The 22109-nt window shown below is 43.6% G+C and overlaps 1 long non-coding RNA gene across 1 annotated transcript in view; it reads right to left on the reverse strand.

Annotated features, from left to right (window-relative positions):
• Nucleotides 1–501: 501 nt before the first annotated feature.
• The window catches only part of LOC145340891 (uncharacterized), a 57672-nt gene continuing 36064 nt past the window's right edge, over nucleotides 502–22109 (reverse strand). The window contains exon 4 of the long non-coding RNA XR_013886317.1: nucleotides 502–941. This is a non-coding gene — a long non-coding RNA (uncharacterized LOC145340891). The remainder of the gene's footprint in view (nucleotides 942–22109) is intronic.

The raw sequence follows: 22109 nt of genomic DNA on the forward strand, positions 1-22109 counted from the left end.
ATTTGCAGCCCAAGGTTTGAAAACAGAGGATTTGACATGCTTGGGAAAGCAACAGGAAAGATCATAAGGGTAGCAATTGTGCAATGGCAATCTGCATACTTCATTGCCATGAGGACCTGTTACAATGTTCCACAGCATTGTCACACATGCAAAGACACAGAACAGGTCGGTACTATCGTTTAATTTCTAGCACCAGCATTTGAGTAAATAAAGAAAGAAGCAAGGAACAGAAAAGGGCAATCCTTTCACAGCTTAGCGTCGTGATTATTTCAATCTGTAACACAGAATGGGAAAGAGCATAAATGCAAACAGATCCTGAGATGAATCCTTCACACCTATTCCTACTAGCTTACTTAAAAGCAGTAAAACAGGAAAGATATGGACAATTAGTACAAATAGCAAACTGATAAATAGCATGGCAACATCTCATATGAAAAATACCCTGCACATATCCCACTGCATTAGTCAGTGCCATAATAAATGTTTCTTTTATTTGAAAAAGTATTGCTCCCTTCCTTAACAACTCAATAAGAAAATTCTTGTGAAATCACTGAAAACGGCCAGGAAAATGTATTTACAACATTCTGATTTTTGCTTGTAGAAAGCATCATGTGCAGTCCTGGAGAATATAAATGTGTTGTGAGTGTCACATTTCTTTTCACTTGAACCACTGCCTTGGATCAGTTGATAGCAGTCTCATCTCTGAGTCAAAAGATTGTGAATTCAAGTCCCACTCCGAAGAGTTGAACACATAGGCTGACATTCCAATGCATCACAAAGGGAGTGCTCTCCTGTCAGAGGTGCAGTCTTTCAGAAGAAAATATTAAAGCAAGTTCCAGCTCTCCTCTCAGATGGGCTGATAGGATTCCATAGCACTATTTCAAAGAGCAAGGGCATTCTCCCCATTGTTCTGGCCAATATTTATCCCTCAATCAACATCCCTAAAAAAGATAAAATTGTTTAATTGTTAGAACCATAGAATCCCTACAGTGCAGAAGAAGGCCATTAGGCCCATTGAGTCTGCACTGACCGTCTGAAAGCATCTTACTCAGGCCCATCTCTCACCCTATCCCTGTAACCCCGTGCATTTACCATGGCTAATCCACCTCATCTATGCATCTTTGGACGCTAACGGGCAATTTAGCATCGCCAATCTGCCGAAGGTGCATGCCTTTGGACCGTGGGAGGAAACCGGAGCACCTGGAGGACTTGTTGCTTATGGGTTCTTGCTGTGTGCAAATTGACTGCCATGTTTCTTGCATTACAACAACAATAGCACTTCAAATATAAAACATTATTAGCTGTAAAACATTTGTGACATTCTGATTGAATGTGAAATAGTGTTATATGAATGCAAGATTTTCTTTTTTACTGCAGGTATTCATAGACCACCTCATTGTCATCCTGGCGTATTGTAGCTTCTCTTTGATTAGTATGTATATATTTCTCTCAACAGCGTATTGCACAGCACACAACATCCATTTAATGTGCCAACTCATTCCACATTGAATTGCAAGACACCAACATAGCAATCAAAATATCGCAGAATTGTTTTAACAAGTAATATGCTGTCCTGTTGGATCTCTCAGCGGTTATACAGGTTGTCATGAACTACACTTGGAGTGCGGAACCCATGTCTATCAGCAACATATCTTACACTGTAAATTCACTCTGAATGCTTTTGGAAAAGCTTTCAATTTCCTGATTTCATTTACAGTACATGAATGTCTTTATAGTCATTGTTCTTTTATGAAGTAACAGCAGAGATAATTAAATCACTGTGAAGATATGGGTGACAGGTCTGTTTAAAGTGGTTTTTTTGCCAATGCCAAGGTGCAGACATCAAAGGAAACTGATGGAAAGAATAAGCGCATTTCTTGGTTTTTAATACAACTGCTATCTCTCTTTTCGTCTTTATTTGCTGTGGGAAACTGACGTATAAGCTTAGGCTCAGATAAAGTGAAACAAAAACAGAAAATGCTGGAAAATCTCAGCAGGTCTGACAGCATCAGAGGAGACAGAATAGAGCCAATGTTTCAAGTCAGGATGGACCTTCATCAGAACTGAAAACAAGGAAAATCAGACAAGATTTATACTATGACGGTGGGGAAGGTGGTGTTGGGGAAATGTAATTGACAGGAATAGCATTGACAAAAAAAGGGAATGTAAATGGTGATGATGAAGGCTGAGAATGGTTCTGAAATCTGCATTAAGAGATCGAAATGTGTGAATGGCAGAATAAAGGTGCAGAGTGTCAAAGAACAACCTGAGGAATTCAGCAGATGTCCCAAGAGGTGGGGGGGGGGGGGGGGGGGTGTTGGGAAAAATATGGAAAGCAAGGTTTTAGAAATGGAGAACTAAAAATAGGAATATAATGTAATAAAATGGATGAATAAGATTAAAAGAAGAAATTAAACAAAATAAATGGAAATGGGGTGAAGGTAGAAGAGAGAGCTGTTGAACTCAGTGTTCAGTCCAGAAGGCTGTAAAGTGCCCAAACGGAAGATGAGGTGCTGTTCCTCCAGTTTGCGTTGGGCTTCACGAGAACACCACAAAAGGCTAAGGACAGAAATGTGGACAGGAGAGAAGGGTGGTGCATTGAAATGGCAAGAACATGAAGGTCTGTGTCTTGCTTGCAAACAGATGTTCTGCAAACTGGTCACCCAGCCTACGTTTGGTCTCTCAGGTATAGAGTAAACCACTTTGGGAGCAGTGAATGTAATAGACCAGATTGAAGGAGGTGCACATGAAACACTGCTTCCCCTGAAAAGACTGTTTGGGCCCTGGGATGGTGAGCAGGGAGGAGATGAAGGGGTAGGTGTTACACCTTCTACCGTGGCTGAAGAGACCATTCTCCATAGCAACCTTCCAGCCCAAAGTTAGACGCCAGTGAGTGGAGGTGCAGGGATGCCATATGCTTTGGTGGGAGGTTTCACACTTTCCCCAGGCACATTAGGAACAGATCAAATTTATAAATCAGCTTTATTAAAATACAAAGTGAAGTTGAAATTAATGTTATAAATTCAAAACAGGGTATCAACTTTTACATGTTGTTAAACATAACTAGAACGTCGTACAGTTGATAACTGTTTATACCTGTGCCACCTATCTCTGCCACTCCCTCTATCATCCCAACACTTCAGAGGGGGGAACAACTCCAGTGAATTGTTTTCCTACCACTGAAGGCAATCAGACAACCAATGGAGGCTCAAATAAAGGCAAAATACTGTAGTTGCTGGAAATTTGCTGGAAAATGCTGGATAAACTCAGCAGGTCAGGCAGTATCTGTAGAGAGAGAAACACAGTTACATTTTGAATCCATAAGACATTTCTACAGAACTAGAAGAGGGATAGAAATGTCACGATTTATACACCAGGAGAGGGGAGTGGGGCAGAATGGAAAATTAGTGATAGATTTGAGCAAAAGAGAGATTGACAAAGATGTCATGGACTTGAAACAAAGGGGTTGTTAATGGTGCCATAAGTGACTAAAGAATGTTAATAGTGGCAAAGGTAGGATAGCAGAATGAGTTAATAGGTAAACAGCAGGCAGTGGGAGCAAAACTGAACAAGGGACAGTGGTCATGTGCGGGAATGATGGAGTTGTATTGGGACAAGTCAGAGGAACAGAAAACAAAAGGGGGCAGGGGAGTCATGGCTGTTTTTAAAAAGTGGCTAAGAAAATACCTTCTTATTGAAGTTGTGCTGCTGCCATGTATTCCTCTGAAACTGAAAGGGCTTTGATTGACCCTCCAGCTTCCAGAGCCTGCTGGGCATTCTTAATTGGACAGGGAACTAGTCTCTATGCCAATTAAGGACACAAGCATGTGAAAATCCTGATTTTAATCACTTTCCCACCATGATGGTTTCAGGACTCAAAAATATTCCTGATTTTTGTTTCTTGCCTCCCTGGGGAAAATGCAGTTCATGGAGTTCAATCATCTTCTAGATAGTGCTTCCTCTGAGTTTTATTGTAATGATGATGTGGAGATGCTGGCATTGGACTGGGTAAACACAGTAAGAAGTCTCACAACACCAGGTTAAAGTCCAAAAGGTTTATTTGGTAGTAAATGCCACTAGCTTTCGGAGCACTGCTCCTTCATCAGGTGAGTGGGGAGTTCTGATCACAAACAGGGCATATAAAGGCACACACTCAGTTTACAGAATACTCATTAGAATGCAAATCTTTAAACCTAATCAAGTCTTAAAGGTGCAGACAATGTGAGTGGAGATAGCATTAAGCACAGGTTAAGGAGATGTGTATTGTCTCCAGACAGGACAGTAAGTGAGATGTTGCAAGCCCAGGCAAGTCATGGGGGTTACAAATAGTGTGACATGAACCCAAGATCCCGGTGAGACCGTCCTCATGTGTACGGAACTTGGCTAGCAGTCTCTGCTCAGCGTCTGCATGGTCTCCCCAATGTACCATGCCTCGGGACATCCTTTCCTGCAGTGTATCAGGCAGACAACGTTGGCTGAATTGCAAGAGTATGTACCGTGTACCTGGTGGATGGAAGGTCCCACATGAGACCATGCAGATGCTATGACAACAGATGAATGAACACCACTCGACAATCACTAGGCGAGATTGTTCCTGTTGGCGAACACTTCAGCCAACGGTCACAGGCATTCGGCCTCTGATCTTCAGGTAAACATTCTCCAAGGCAGCCTTCACGACATACAAAAACGCAGAGTCACTGAGCAGAAACTGATAGCCGAGTTCCACACACATGAGGACAGCCTCAACCGGGATCTTGGGTTCATGTCACATGATTTGTAACCCCCATGACTTGCCTGAACTTGCAACATCTCACTTACTGTCCTGTCTGGAGACAATACACATCTCTTTAACCTATGCTGAATGCTATCTCCACTCACATTGTCTGCACCTTTAAGACTTGAATAGCAGATCAGTTGTAAAGACTCACATTCTAATCAGTATTCTGTAAACTGAGTGTGTGCCTTTATATGTCCTGTTTGTGATCAGAACTCCCCACTCACCTGATGAAGGAGCAGCACTCTGAAAGCTAGTGGTGTTTACTACCAAATAAACCTGTTGAACTTTAACCTGGTGTTGTGAGACTTCTTACTATTTTATTATAATGTCCAGGGATCTATTTACTTGGAGTCAAAATAGTAATGTTGCCTATTTGCTGTCTGACTCACAAAGCCCATTCAGATGTAGTGATTCATTGACTTGATCAAATCAGGATTTGGTCTGCGTTCCACAAGAAAGTTGTAATAAAAATCTGCACCATTCTATTCTCTTAAACCTCATAGCTCCTTTGAATTTGGAGTTGTATTCCCAAGTTCTTTTCATCTCCCTTTCCTTCAACAGCCTATCTAAATTTGTACATGTTAAAGTGATCCCTACTTCAAACACCAAGCCAAGTAAAGGATTCTGCTGTCTCATGTGGGAAAATGTATCCGATGGTTTGCCCTCACTCTGTCACATTTAATCTGTTATCCACATCCCTTCAATCAATCATGAGGAACCATCTTTATCATCTTTGTCCTTTCCCTTTCATAATTATAAACACCTCTATTTAATCTCCCTACAGACATAGTCCCAACTTTTCCAATACATCCTTTCGTAGCCTTCAGTGATATACTCGGTGCAACCTCTGGAGGTTTTGCTTTCCCAATCCTACCTGGAAATATAGGTCTGAATCCCACTTGTTGCAAACCTGTCTGGTGAATACTTGTTGCACTCCCTCAAGCAAATATTCGTTCCTTGGATAAGAAGACCAAAATTCTACACAGTATTTCAGGTGAGGCCTCAACAGTAGTCTAAATAATTGTAGTCAGACTTCTACTCTTATCTTCCAATCCCATTGTAACAAAAGTTAACATTTGTCTCCCTTGTTGTTTTCAGTGTTTTATTGAGCTTCATGTTCAAAGATACACAAGTGACCCTGAATGCAAACACAGCGCTGAGTGTACCTAGACCACACTGGCAGCGTGATAGCACAGTGGTTAGCACTGCTGCTTCACAGCTCCAGGGACCTGGGTTCAATTCCCGGCTTGGGTCACTGTCTGTGTGGAGTTTGCATATTCTTCTCGTGTCTGCGTGTGTTTCCTCCGGACGCTCCGGTTTCCTCCCACAGTCCAAAGATGTGTGGGTTAGATTGATTGGCCATGCTAAAATTGCCCCTTAGTGTCCTGAGATGCATAGGTTAGAGAGATTAGTGGGTAAAATATGTGGGGATAGGGCCTGGGTGGGATTGTGGTTGGTGCAGATTCGATGGGCCAGAAGGCCTCTTTCTGCACTGTAGGGTTTCTATGATTCTATGTCTGTACCATCACCTTCTCATTAGCAATTAGAGGTAGGCACCAGGCATTCTGTGAAAGAATTTTTTAAAATTCTATGCTCTCAACCTTGAAAAAATAAGCTAGCTGGAATTTTCCAGCTGTTCTCGCCAGCAGGATCTTCCGGTCCTGCCGATGGATAGTCTCATTGCAGGTGGTGGAGGCGGCAGTGCATAGAACCGGAAAATTCATCGACAGACGATCCCACCAGTGGCTCGTGGCAGACTACGTCTGCCATCATGAAACACACTGCTGGGGTGCACAGAAAATTCCACCACTGTTCCCTTTTATTTTCCCTACCAAACTGGGCAACTTTGCATTTGATAGCACTGTACTCTATCTGTTGTGATTTTCCCATTCACCTAACCTTGTAACCTTATATTGTTACAGACTTTTTATGTCTTCCTGTGACAATACTGTGCCTTTAAGAAATGTTTTCTAGTCATGTTTCTTGTACAAGATCTGTTATACCAGTTTTTTTTACATTTTCAGTGCCATTTTGTTTATATCCAGCAGCCTTGTATTGTTACTGGAGCACATAATTGTTCCTAATTGCTAGAATGTTTTGTTTTAATCAGAGCTAATGCTATTCTATCGTTCTTAGTGTTCCTCTAGGGTTTTGCAGATTAGGGCTTGATTAGGATATTGACAGGGAACAAATGATGTTACTGGGTGGAGCTAGGCTTACACAGAGTATCAAAACTCAGTGTTTTTTTTGGGAAGCTATGGAAAGAGGAAGTTGCTCTGAGTCCCTGAAGTTTGGAGACTGAGATCTGCCGGAGAATAGGTTTATTTTTCTGAAGTTCTGCTGTTCAAGGATATATCTTTCTCTGAGATTCTGCTATATAAGGGTCAGAAGGCTGTCTGGATTTCTGTCCAGAGATGTTAAAATGCTGCAAATCAAGCATTCAAGTGAGCATATTAGTTTTTGGTGCTGAAGAAGGGATTTCTGTCTATAAGGGATAACGCTAAATTGGAAGTATAGAGATAGCTAGCTGTTAAGAATTATACCTTGGTTTGTTTAAATATTTTAATGGGTAAAAGCTATGCTGAATCTTTTCGTTATATTCTAACTGCGTTCTTAAATAAAGTTTGTTTTGAGAAAAGCTTCCTCGTGGATTAATTGAATCATACGTGAAGTGAAACACCTTATGTTCACCCTAATGTCAAATTCAAAAAGCAAGGTGAGGGTCTGAGCGAACTTCATGTATACCTTGGGGTTTCTGATTTGCTCCCTAAGCTTTCATGGCCCCCACCCCTACCCTCACCCTCACCCTAACCCCCACCACCCATTATTTTCCCACTTGGGGCTTCAGTAAATTCGTCACAGTGGCCATAACACAATCTTGACATTCTGCATAGAATTTAAATAGTCTTTCATTAACAAAGCACAGACTCTTGTTTTGTATTCTTACAATGTTAGTTAGTTAATGTATGCTCAGTTCAAAGCAGTCAGGTCCTTTCAGGGCAGAGCTTAATATTCAATATCACATATGGTTCTAGGGGTATTTGTTAGTTTGTAATTGAAGTCTGCAGCAGAATACATTATAACTGTAATATCCCCTCTTCACCATAATCCTTTTCCAGGGCTTAGTGCACGGCCGGGCACAGTCAAGGCAGCCAGAGCAGTTTATTCTCATACAAACAGGACATCCAGCAGATAGCTGACAATGCACAACTAGCACCTATGACTCTGCAGGCCTTGAGATCACAAAATAAGTGTAGAAAAAGCAGGACACTTATTCCATCCACAATTAAAATTATAAAAATTCCCACCCACCTCCACCAGCATCATATCATCTAATCATCTCCTGATTGAATCCAAGGCTCTTGCTATTCCTAAAGACCCCGCCAAATGCTGATCATACTTTACATGATAACCTTCTGACTGATTTCCATCCCAAATGATTCCTTTGTCTTTTTTTTTAATCCATTCCCTTTTTCTAACATCATGAGATAATGCTCCAGTTGTACCTTGTTTATGCTGTTTAAGATAGTGCATTCTTCCATAGGACACCCAGTCTAAAGAGCACATGACCGAACATATTCTCAATAAAAGTATACTTGGGGAGCAGCTTTCCTGTCTGACACAGGGACCTGTCTTCTGGCTGCTTAAGCAAAGTCCAGAAGGCTTACAGACCCAAATATCTTTGTAAACTCATTCTGTCCCTTTCTGTTTTTTGTAATAATTACAGGGTCCATGGAAGTATCACCTATACCTAATCTATCACCAAAAAGTGTCACCAAAGGCCTAATGTTGATTTACATTATGAAATTTTTTTTGTCTAATTACTGTTTGCTCCAGTACTGTTGGGGGGCAGCCACACTGATAGCTGAAGCTTATAGCGGATTTCCTACACCCACCAATTACCAACTTCTTTCTAATTGCTTCTCATTTCCATCCAATGCCTTTTCCCTTCCCTCCCATTCAACATGGAACACAAACAGCAAGATGCACAAACTCTTGGAGCACATCATCACCCACTTGATGATCTTATTACACTTGAAGATCGTGTAATTGTAATTCTGTTCATTTTTCTTTTGTCTGTGGCTGCCCGGTTGAATTTGACTTGAGCGGATATCAGAAAGAAGTGTGTTCAAACCGTAAAACAGCTTTGAAGTTACAAAATTGCTTCAGGTAGGTGACTTGACTGCTAGTGCCTCAAAACCATTCTCTATTAGCATTACTGGATGGGCTTTGAGGCACTGCTGGTTTTACTTAACAGGCTGAAGTTCGGGTTGTTCCTTGTTTTAAAACAGAAGAGCAAGGTAGCTGCTGAAAACATATTGCACAATGTGCAGACAGATGTCCTTCCAGTGGAGAGAAAGTGGCGGGATCTTTTGGCACCATGGGATCTTTCGACAAACAGGAGTATTGGGGCTCCTGTGCTGAGCGGTTTAAGTATTTTGTGCAAGCAAACAAAATAGCACAAAATACTAGGGTTCCCACATGGGGGAGAAAACATTTGGGGGATGATTCTCCCATCCTGCTGCACTAATTCTTTTAGGGCAGTGGGCTAGGAGATTCAAGCAGCAGCTGATGCGTGGGATCCACGCTGGGTGTCTCACCCCGATAGTGTCTCTTATTTTTGACGGTATCACATCCACGTTGGTAATTGGCGGGGAGCTGCATAAATTGTTTCAGTGTTAATTTAAATGTTATTTAAATATGAATAGTGGGCTCAGGACTGAAGTCTCTGAGCCTGCTAGCATTCTGCCCCCACCCCCGCTCTCCCTTCCTCCCCACCAGGAGTTTCTTATTTTAGCAGGGTTTACTGTAGCTCTCCACTTTCGGAGAGCTGGCAGCCTGAACTAGCTGAAGTGAAGCGGGGTAGGGGGGGCAATTGGGACCCCATGGAGGATTGTGTGCCAGCGGAGGTGGGGCCCTCTGGGCATTAACACCTTGGCAGTGCCAGCTAGGATGCCTGGCACTGCCAAGGGGCAAAGTGGCACTGCCAAGGGGTGAGTTGGCACTGCCCATTGGGCAAGAGGCAGTACCAAGATGGAGGGGCTTAACAGGGGTAGAGCCTGATGGGGTTGCGGCCTCCACAGGCGATCTATAGGGGTCGGGGTCTCAGTGCAACTCTGCACGTGGACTGAATGACAGAGAGAGGGAGGTCAGCAATTGAGGGTGACCACTGGGGCAAGGGGGGTGGTCAAGGCTGAAAGGGGGTGCGGTTGACATTGCAGGGAGAGGTCAGGATTGCAGGGGAGAAGATCCGTACTGTGGGAGGAAGGTTCTGCACTGGCGGTGGGGTGGGAGGGTGTCAGGAGATCGGGGCTGCAGGATGTGGTGTAGGCTGGTCCTGGGCATGTATTGGGAGGAGGAGCCTGCAGTTGGGCCATGCGGGGGTGGAGGGACAGTGGTACGGGGTCACGGGGCTGGCAAGCAATCGGGAGGCCGGCATATAAGGGCCACCGCGTATGCGCCGATCTTGGTGCTGACAGATCAACACATGTGCAGTGGCCTCTCAGCGCTATGCTGCTGACCTCTTCCATGGAAATAGGCCCCAATCACTGATTTTTCAGTGTGATTCACGCTGAGACACAGTGTAGTGCACAGAGTGTGGGAGATGCTTCTCTGAATTCCCACTGAAGAAAGACAGCGTGATTTATCCCAGTTTTCGAGTGAATTCAACACTTAGAATTTTTTTGGGAGAATCCTAGCCTTAATCCTCTTGGTAGTTTAGTGCAGCCAGATAAACCAGGCACTGAGACATATGAAGAAATCACAGAGATTCTGCAAGCACAGTATTCATCAAAGCCTTTAGTGATTGCAGAGCGCTTCAGATTTCACATACGTAATCAAGAGGGGGAATCAATTTCACAATTCATGGTTATATTAAAAAGACTGGCAGAATACTGTGGTGTGGAAAAAGAGGTCATGTCGAGTGTGCATGCTGGAAGGAAAAACAAACTATGAGCAAAAATAATAAGAAACAAGAATAAATCAAAGCAGCATGTGAACAGAACAACCCAAAAATATTCATACAGTGCATGATGGTTGAGAGAAACAAAGTGGCAATGAATATGCTAGTGCGACATATTGATGCTGGGTCACTACTGGATGGACGTTGACACTGGGGCAGCAGTCTCACTGCTGTCAGAGACTGTCTACAAAGAAAAACTCAAACACATTCCTTCACCTAATGAAGGAGCAGCGCTCTGAAAGCTTGTGCTACCAAATATACCTGTTGAACTTTAACCTGGTGTTGTGAGACTACTTACCGTGCCTACCGTCCAATGCCGCTAGCTCCACTTAAAAAAAAACTTCAAAACTAGTGCTGAAGACACACACTGATGAAGCGGCTCCATTGAATGGCTACATTGACGTGGCTGTACAATTGAATAGACAGGTGACAGGTTTGTCTTTACGTGTAGTAAAGGGCAATTATCTGGCATTGATGGGTTGAGCATTGTTAGAAAAGATTGGGCCAAAGTCAACCTGATGACAAATGCAGAATCAGGCCTTACAAAAAAGAAACACAACATTGTGTTTGATGGGGAACTGGGAAGTATGAAAGACATCACAGTTAAAATGAAGATTAAAGAAGGGAGCCAAGCGAAATGCTTGAAGGCAACGTCGGTACCCTATGCTACAGGCCCAAAATAGAGGCTGATTTGAAACAACTGCTGAAGACAGGCGTCTTGGAACTTGTCAGTGTTAGTGGATGGCGGGGGGGGATTCAAAGATGGTGCTGGTGTGAGAGGAAGCATGATCCAAAGGTGGCAAGATCCTTCTTGAAATCTGAGGTCTGGAGAGAGGTTAATGTGCATCAAGTAATCTTTGGACATAACTGGAGTGCAGTTGCAAAGAGAGAACTTCGGAAATCTAGATGGAAAGGATTATTTTTAGCCTCCTTCCAGCCGGTTGGAATTTACTGTGTGTGCTCAGCAGAGGAGGGGCTGTGAATTTCAGCTCAGTCGGCCTGCGGTTTGGTGATTGCTGATGTCAACGATTGTGGGGAGACTCCCCAGTGAGGAAGGATACCAGGCATCTGTTAGGAATGTGGGATGCTGGCTCAGAGGCCCTTACGCTCCAACCCTGGAGCGATCAAGTTCACAAGCTGGAATGTCAGGGGATAAATCATCCGGTTAAGCGCGGTAAGATATTTCAGTATCTTCGACAACTCGTATTCCTCCAAGGGACCCACTTCAGGCCAGTGGAATAGTTTAGGCTCCATAAAAGATTTGGGGGGGGTAGGAGGGGGGGAAGGGCAGTGGGTGGGGTCAATTCTTTTACTCAACTTGTCACAGCAAGGTGCGGAAGGCTCCAATCCTCATCCACGAGCCCTTATCCTTGGTATAGCCAATGTCATTTCTGACTCAAATGGCTGATACATCATTGTCACAGGTAAGTAATATGAGACACCCCTGGTGTTAGCCCCAATGTGCGATCTCCAAACTGGGACAGTGATAAACTTTTTCCGGTCATTTTTCATGCTACTTCCAGATTTGAATTCACATCGGTTGATACTGAGCAGAAATTTGAACTATTGGTTGAATCCTGGACTGCTCCTCCCCCAGGACCCCTGTATCTTCCAAGTCGGCGGAAATTATTAAATAATTTCTCACGGAGTACGTGGTGCTAGACTCATGGAGGTTTCTTAACCCTACTAATAGAGATTTTTTTTTCACTTGTCCACTGAATGTATTCATATATAGATTACTTTTTGGTCGATGATAAGTTGCTCCCAGCTGTGCCCTCATGCTCCTACGAAACCATTGTAACCCTGGACCATGCTCCCTAGATAATGCACTTGGTAGTGGGGAGGAGGGTAGGTCCCCAAACACCTTTTAATACTTGTCTGCTCTCTGATGATGAATTTGTTAGGTTTCTGTTAACTCAGATCGATGATTTTTTAGAGTTTAATGATGCTCTGGGAGTCTCAGCAGCTACGTTATGGAAGACATTGAAGGCTTATTTAAGGGCCAGATCATACCTTATTCAGCGCACAAGGTGAAGCAGAGGGATAGGAGGTTATGGGGTTTGCTGGGGTATATCGCCCAACTCGATGCCACATACGCTGTGGACCCATCCCCAGAGGTATATAAGGAAATTTTACTCCTACTAGCAGAGATTGAGACCTTGTCCTCACGTCAAGCAGAAGAGATGCTGTTCAAATCTAAGTACGGTACGAAGTCTCACAATACCATGTTAAATTTCAACAGGTTTATTTGGCAGCACTAGCTTTTGGAGCCTCAAGCTCCTTCTTCAGGTGAGTGAGGACTTATGTTCACAAACAGGGCATATAAAGACACAAACTCAATTTACAAGATAATGGTTGGAATGCAAGTCTTTACAGGTAATCAAGTATTAAAAGATACAGACAATGTGGGTGGAGAGAGGGTTAAGCACAGGTTAAAGAGATGTGTATTGTCTCCAGACAGGACAGTTTTGTCTCCAGACAGGAGATTTTGCAAGCCCAGGCAAGTTGTGGGGGTTACAGATAGTGTAACATGAACCCAAGGTTCATGGTTGTTAAGAAGGCGTACGGTGTGTTAGCTTTTATTGGTAGAGGGATTGAATTTCGGAGCTGTGAGGTCATGTTACAACTGTACAAAACTCTGGTGCAGCCGCACTTGGAGTATTGCGTACAGTTCTGGTCGCCGCATTATAAGAAGGATGTGGAGGCATTGGAAAGGGTGCAGAGGAGGTTTACCAGGATGTTGCCTGGTATGGTGGGAAGGTCTTATGAGGAAAGGCTGAGGGACTTGAGGTTATTTTCATTAGAGAGAAGAAGGTTGCGAGGTGACCTAATTGAGGCATACAAGATGATCAAAGGATTGGATAGGGTGGACAGTGAGAGCCTTTTTCCTCAGATGGTGATGGCTAACACGAGGGGACATAGCTTTAAATTAAGGGGTGGTAGTTATAGGACGGATGTCAGAGGTAGGTTCTTTACTCAGAGAGTAGTAAGGACGTGGAATGACCTGCCTGCAGCAGTTGTGGACTCGCCAACTTTAAGGGCGTTCAAATGGTCAGTGGATAGGCATATGGATAACATTGGAATAATTTAGGTTAGAGAGTCATTAGATTGGTTCCACTGGTCAGCGCAACATCGAGGGCCGAAGGGCCTGTACTGTGCTGTAATGTTCTATGTTCTTCTAAGACTGTCCTTGTGTGCGGAACTTGGCTCAGTTTCTGCTCAGCAATTCTGCATTGTCGTGTGTTGTGAAGGCCACCTTGGAGAACGCTTACCCAAAGATCAGAGGCTGAGTGCCCATCCCTGTCTGGGAGGGAACACTCCTGCTTGGTGATTATTGACCAGTGTCCATTCATTGTCATAGCGTATGCCTGGTCTCCCCAATGTACTATGCCTCGGGACATCCTTTCCTGCAGCGTATCAGGTAGACAACGTTGGCTGAGTCACAAGAGTATGTACTGTGTAACTGGTGGATGGTGTTCTCATGCAAGATGATGGCATCCATGTCGATTTTCCGGCATGCCTTGCAGAGGTTGCTGTGGCAGGGTTGTGTGGTGTCGTGATCACTGGTCTCCTGAAGGCTGGGTAGTTTGCTGCGGACAATGGTCTGTTTGAGGTTGTGCGGTTGTTTGAAGGCAAGAAGTGGGGTGTGGGGATGGTCTTGGCGAGATGTTGATTTTCATCGATGATTTGTTGACGGCTCCGGAGAAGATGTCGCAGCTTCTCCGCTCCAGGAAAGTACTGGATGAAGAAGGGTACTGTATCCGCCGTGTCCCGTGTTTATCTTCTGAGGAGGTCATTGCGGTTTTTCGTGTGGCACTTTGGAACTGTTGATCAATGAGTTCAACGCCATATCCTGTTCTTACGAGGGCATCTTTGAGTGTCTGTAGGTGTCTGTTGTGATTCTCCTCATTGGAGCAGATCCTGTGTATATGGAGGGCTTGTCTGTAGGGGATGGCTTCTTTAACATGTTTAGGGTGGAAGCTGGAGAAGTGGAGCATCATGAGGTTATCCGTGGGTTTGCGGTAAAGTGAAGTGCCAAGGTGACTGCCCTTGATGGAGATGCGTGTATTCAAGAATGTAACCAATTCTAGAGAGTAGTCCATGGTGTGTCTGATGGTGGGATGAACTCGTTGATGTCATCACACAGTTATTTCAATGACTGTTTGCCATGAGTCCTAAAGAAAAAATGTCATTGACGTATCTAGTGTATAACATCTGTTGAAGGTCCTGTGCAGTGAAGAGGTTTTGTTCGAACCTGTGCATAAGAATCTTGGCAAATTGAGGTGTGAATTTGGTCCCCATGGTTGTTCCGTGTTCTGGATGAAGAACTGGATGTTGAAGGTGAAGACGTTGTGGGCCAGGATGAAAGGGAGGGGTTGTAGAATTGCATCTGGAGATGGTCAGTTGTTGGCTTTGAGTACTGAGGCAGTTGCAGCAATGCCGTCGTCGTGGGGATGCTGGTGTAGCGTGCCGAGACATCCATTGTGACGTGGAGTGCTCCTGGTTCAACTGCTCCATATGTGCTGAGTTTCTGTAGGAAGTCCATAGTGGCACGACTGAAGCTGGGGATTCTTTGTACAATGGGTTTCAGGATTCCCTCGATGTAGCCGGAGAGGTTCTCACGCAGGGTCCCATTGCCTGATACGATGGGACAGCCGGTGTGTTGGCCTTGTGTATCTTTAGAAGGCAGTAGAGATCGCCAACAAGGGGAATACGTAAGATGAGAGCACGGAGAGTGCTCTGAAGGTCTGGAGCAAAGGACTTGATCAGCATGTTGAGTTGACGGTTGTGTTCTTTGGTCGGGTCTGCGGGTAACAGTCTGTAGTGTTACTGGTTGTTGAGTTGTCGGTACACTTCTTTGTAGTAATCCATTCTGTTCGGTATGACAATGGCCCCTCCTTTGCTGGTTTGATGACAATGTTGCCGTTGGTCTTGAGAGCGCGAATGGCATTGCATTGTGCTTGGGTGACATTTGGGGCTGTCTTGTAAGTGCGGCTAATGAATCTGGCGTTGACGCACCTCCCTGATGGCTTGAGCATACATGTCAAGTTGAGGGCAGCAGCCTTCCAGAGGAGTCCAATTCGACTCTTTCCTCTTCATTTGCTGCACCGCAGATCTCTCTGTCGGCTGTTCCGGTTCATTGGCTATATCATTGTGTTTGCTGTTGGCCTCTTGAGGTTTGTGGAAGAATTCCCGCAGCCTCACTCATCTGATGAATTCCTCTGTGTCCGCTATGAGACCGATGGGGTCCATTTTAGTGGTGATGCAGAAATTGAGCCCTCGGCTGAGAACTTTGATTTCATCTGGTTGGAGTGCGTAGTCCGACAAGTTGACAATGGATTTCCCTGCTGTGGTACTGTTTTCTACTGTGGTACCGGGGGAGGCTTGGTTGCTGCTGGTGGTGACGCTGAGTTTCTCAAGTTTCCTGCTCTTGGTGTGCATGTAGATGGTGTAGTTCCTTTGTCTCATCTGCTTGGCAATATTTTGCAGCTGGTCTGCATCTTGAGCACAAGTTGAAAATATGGACTCTATCTTGGTTTCCAGTTTGTGGCGTTTGCTTTAAGAGCTGGTGTATGAGGAGTGTGAGAGAGATGCAACAGCAAAGTCTCTCAGCCTAAATCTAAGTATGCGTACTATGAGCATGGGGACAAGGCAAGCAAGCTACTGGCTCATCAGCTGTGCCAATTCTCCACTAAAAGTCTAATACTACAAACGCAGACTCCGAATGGGGTCTCCACAGATCCCCGTTTAGGGACTTTTACTCAACCCTCTATAGTTCAGAGAGTACCGCCAATGAGGCAGACTTTCAGGAGTTCTTTGGGGCACTGAATCTCCCCATGATGGACGAGAGGCTGCGGCACTGGAGAAACCAATCGATGGTGAAAAAATTGTTTGGACGGCCAGAACTATGCCGAGTGGGAAATGTCTGGGACCAGATGGATACCCCATCAAATTCTACAAAACATTTATGGATAGATTGGCTCCCCTGTTACTGCGCATGATTGATGATTTAAATGAGAACTGCATTCTCCCGCAGACTATGAGGCAAGTGACAATTTCGTTTATCCTCAAAAAGAATAAGAACCTGCAGCTCTTAAACACCAATCTCATTGCTGAATGGGGATGTCAAACTGATCACTAAGGTTCTGGCCATTCGCTTGGAGGACATTCTGCCATCTATCATCTCGCCTGACCAGACTGTGTTCATTAAAAATAGATATATATATTTGAATATTTGGCAGCTGTTTAACATTATGTATGTGTCTGCCACCTCCAAGCAACCAGAGATGTTAATCTTGTCGGACGCTGAAAAAATATTTGATCGGGTGGAATGGGATTATTTATTTTATGCTCTCAGGAGATTCGGGTTCCATCCAAAACTTGATCAAAATACTGTACTCTATCCCTCTAGCCTCGGCCCAGACAAACAATGTGCATTCAGTTTTTTCCCCTTTGTCCTGGGGCACGAGGCAGGGATACCCCCCTTTCCCTTGTTATTTGCCATTGCTCTTTGAACCTCTGGCTGTGGATTTTTACAGCAGCAAATGAGTGGTGGAGATTGGTCAGGCGGGAATCGAGCAGAGAGTATTGCGATATATGGACGACCTTCTTTTGTACGACAGCAGCCCATCCAACTCAATTTCTGAAGTCTTATCTATATAAGAAGTTTGGTCATGTTTTTGAGTACAAGCTTAACTTGAATAAGAGTGAGCGCCTTCCTCTGAATGCAGCGCTCGTAGCCTCCCGCTCCACACCCTGCCTTTCAAGATCGTCACTAGGCAGTTTACTTACTTGGGGGTGCAAGTGACTGGCAAATTTAATGGGCTCTTTGGAGCTAACTTTACTCCATTCATGGGCGGACAGAACAGGCCCTCAAACGTTGGTCCATCCTCCCGTTATTGTTAGCGGGCTGTATCAATGCGGTGAAGATGAACATACTATCTAAGTTTTTGTATCTCTTCCAGTGCATCCCAGTGTTCATCCCCAAATCCTTTTCTTCACAGACTTGACTGGCTCATTTCAAGCTTTGTCCGGAATAGGAAAAACCCAAGAATGCAGAGGACAGTTTTACAAAACCCTAAATGGGAGGGGGGGCATGGGATTGCCCAATTTTCTGCTTTATTATTGGGCAGCCAATATGAGAGTGATAGTGTGTGGTGCAGAGAGAGAGGCAAAAGGCAATTCCTTGTTGGCTGCAGTTGGAAACCACCTCTTGTGCTCCATCTTCCCTGGCTGCTTTAATATGTTCCCTGATAAATTTTCCCTCTTCCCACTGTACTAGGAGTGCACTTGTCAAATCAACTCTTGGAATTTGGACACAGTTTAGATGCCACTTTGGGTTTCAGCCTGGTCAGTGGCCTCCCCAGTATCAGCTAACCATTTTTTTTTCCTCTGTTTTGGATGGTACCTTCAACATGTGGGTCAAGCAACGGGGTCAGGACATTCCCGGACTTGTACGTGGATGGTGTGTTTGAGTCATTCCAGCAGGTGGTGGATAAGTTTGCTATACCTACAACGCACTTTCAGATATTTATAAATTCAAGACTTTGTGTGTAAGGCCGACTCCCAATTTCTGACGCTCCCACCTCTTGCCTCCATTGACATCTTTTTAGTGCCTTCTATTACTATGTGTGGTATAATTTCTGTTCTTTATTCTCAAATTCTGATCAACATAGTAGCATCTTCTACTTTGATCAGGTAGACAATACACCTGTCACTTCAGGACAAATAATGGGTATGGTGCTAAGAAGCAAGACCTCAAAACTAAACCTAACTTGAAACCATACTCCTGTCGAAGATTGGATTGACTGTACGGGCAGGATGTCTTTTTTGGAGGGCTCAGAATAATCATTCCATCACCATTGAGAAGACGAGTGTTGAACAAATTACAAGAGGGCCAATTGTCGAATTGTAAGAATGAAAGAGATAGCGAAGCTATTTCTGGTGGTCTGGATTAGAAGCAGAAATAGATAAAAAGGCTGGGACATTTCATTCATGCCTGAAGGTGCAAATCATGTCACTGTTATCACCATTAAATCTTTGGGAATGGCCAGAAGAGGCTTGGCAATGGGTACATGTCAACCAGACAGGATCTTTTGAAGGACATATGTTCTTAATCGAGGCTCATTCAAAGGAGCCAGAAGTCACCAAAAAGAAGTAAAACTTCATCCGAAAAGTCAATTGGGAGGTTAGAAGAAATCTTTAGTAGATTTGGGTTTCCTGAGAAATTAGTGAATGATAACTGGCCGCAGTTCATCTCTCAAAAATTTGGAAGTTTCCTGAGAGAGAACAATATACAAGGTATTAGGTCAGTACTGTACCATCCTGCTCCAAATAGACTAGCAGAATGTTTCATGCCAATAATGAAGCACGCATTAAAGGCAACCAGAAAACAAAGTTCATTGACCAAATGTCTAAATCAATTCTTGCCCATAGGAATACTGCTCATTCAATGACAAGAACCTCCTCAGCTTTACTGATGCTGAAGTTACATTCGGCATTTGACTTATTGAAATTTACAAAGCCAGAAGAAATAACAAGGTCGGATCGAATGGTGGGAAAACAAGACGAAGCAGCATGTCTTTGGCAAGGATAACAGATGCTCGCTAGGAACTAATCTACAGGAGAGAAATGGGTTCCTGCCACAATGATCACACAGACTGAACCGGTTTTGTATACCCCTCCAGTCCTGGGCTGATGACCTGGGAATACTGTGTACAGTTCTGGTCACCCTATTATAGGCAGGATATTATTAAACTAGAAAGAGTGCAGAAAAGATTTACTAGGATGCTACAGGGACTTGATGATTTGAGTTATAAGGAGAAGCTGGATAGACTGGGACTTTTTTCTCTGGAACGTAGGAGGCTTAGGGGTGATCTTATAGAGGGCTTTAAATAATGAGGGGCATAGATCAGTGAGATAGTCAATATCTTTTCCCAAAGATAGGGAGTTTAAACTAGAGGGCATAGATTTAAGGGGAGAGATACAAAAGGGTCCAGAGGAGCAGTTTTTTCACACAGAGGGTGGTGAGTGTCTGCAACAATATAGTAATATATTGCAATATATCTGCCAGATATAGTAATAGAGGCTGGTACAATTTTGTCTTTTAAAAAACATTTAGACAGTTACATACACGGGCAATTGGGACTAGCTTATGGGTTTAAAAAAAGAGGCAACGTGGACAAGTTGGGTCGAAAAGCCTGTTTCCATGTTGTAAACCTCTGTAACTCTATGATGCTATGATGTCATCTGGAGGAGGCACGTGGGGAGAATCAATCCGTCGGAAATGGAATCAGCAGTGAATCCGAATTCAGCTGTGCCACGTTCTGACCTGAACCTTCCTGAAACCTTGACACAGGCAGAAATAGTTGAGGGAAACAACATATCAATTTCAAATCAAACACAGAATCAACCTCCAGTTATAACATCGACACTGGTCAAAATAACTACTGACAACATCCATACAAAATCTAAAAATCCAGAGGTTGCGACTAATGCCAGGATGCAGATGTCTCTTGAGGATCATTGACAACAATTCAGAGAACAACATCCTTCAAACCATCTGACTTAGTGATTAGTATTGTTTGATTCCTGTTCATTTGTTTAAATTTATTGGGGATATTTGATTTAAAGGTGGAGGAAAAAATATAATGTATTGATGTTGATTTCGGAGAAGCTGCGCTGTATAATATGTGCATGATATCACTGGAAGTGGCATCGCCGATTGCTAGCATGGGTGACAATGCAGAGTTAAAAAGCAGCCTGTACTGAACACACCTAGTTAATAAAGTTCCTTTAGTTTGTGCCTCCTAGCATCAATCCTGCAAGTACTACAGTTAGATATGAGCACACCAGGTCAGTCAGTGCTGAAATAAATCAGGGATAAACCCTGCATCTGAACTGAAGCACTGGTCTGCACTTAAGCTGTCAATCCACCTGAGGCAGGGTACATTCACCTAGCAGAGAGTGCTGCTCATGATCACGCGGACAATACTAGATTTAAAGGGGTTATATTACGAGGATTGATTCCATACACTTGGCTTGTGTTTCTTCGAATAAAGAAGACTGAGGGGTGATTTGAATGACGTGTTTGAAAGGGTAGATGGAGAGAAACTGTTTCCTCTGAAGGGTAGGAGAATTAAGAATAAGAAAACACAGTCCTAAAATCAGAGGCAGGTCATTCAGGGGATGATGTCGGGAAGCATTCTTCGCAAAAATACAGTGGGAATCAGCAACTCTCTCTCGATGTTGAGTCTAGGGGTCAACTAAAAGGATCAAAACAATGATAGATTTTAGCCAGCCAAGGATTAATGGTTATGGAACTAAGAAGGTTAATGCAGTTAAGATACAGATTAGGCATGATCTAATTCAATGTTGGAACAGGCTCCAGTGGTTAAATAGACCATGCCTGCTCTGATGTTCCATCTTCCCTTTTAAATCTAGCTCAATGTATTTATTTCCAGCGATTCCTGGAATAATTTTAAACATCCACTCTTTGAAGTTCCTTCAATTTTTTTTACTCTCTGTGAAGTTTTTTTTGCAAGATGTTGATTTAGAACATTTATTTCTGAGCTCTGGGTGTTCCAGATATTTGCTAAGCAACAATGGCTCTTCAAAGCAATGCTCCCCCCCCCCACACCCCACCCAAGAGGTTAATTGAATTTGTTGTTATTATTTACCATCAAAAGAAAGTGGTGATACCTGTAGGGGTATGTGTGTAAGCCAGCACGGAAATATCTTTCCACTGGGTCTGTCAGGGCACAAGGCTAAGCATAGACCAGAATGAATGGCAAGAGCAGCCTGTGCTGCAAGATGTCTGCCCATGGCTGGATAGTAAGGTAAACACTGCCAAAGATGGAATCAAAATGGTAACCATTCTCCAAGGGAAAGGAAGATGAGTTATGCTTTCTTTTATGAATAAGTTAAATTACTTTTTCTCATTTACCTATGTCTCACTGCCTTTCATTCCACCTTAACTTCATTCCCATGAATCATCTTGTATATTGCTTGCCAGTGTTATTGCAACAGTGATCAGACAATGCTCCAGCAACAACCTGCATTTATGTAGCACCTTTGACTCAGTAAAGCAACCAAAGGCTCATTGCAGGAGCCTTATTGAATTATAGTGCAAAATTTGACATCAAGCCACGTGACAAGATGTTAGGACAGATCATCAAAAATTTGCTTAAAGACATAGGTTTTCAGAAGCAGCTTAAGGGTCAGAAAATATTGTAGGTCAGAGGTGATGGGTGAGCAGGGCTGTAATAAGTCTTTGGAGGCAGATGTCCCTTCACCAAAATCCCTTTATTTATAATTCTAACAGCAATACACAGAGTGCCATCAGTCAGGAATCTATCTTCGGGAGTGCCA

The sequence above is a fragment of the Carcharhinus amblyrhynchos genome, chromosome 3 (assembly GCF_965287045.1).
Source record: "Carcharhinus amblyrhynchos chromosome 3, sCarAmb.v2.hapA, whole genome shotgun sequence".
NCBI lineage: Eukaryota > Metazoa > Chordata > Chondrichthyes > Carcharhiniformes > Carcharhinidae > Carcharhinus > Carcharhinus amblyrhynchos.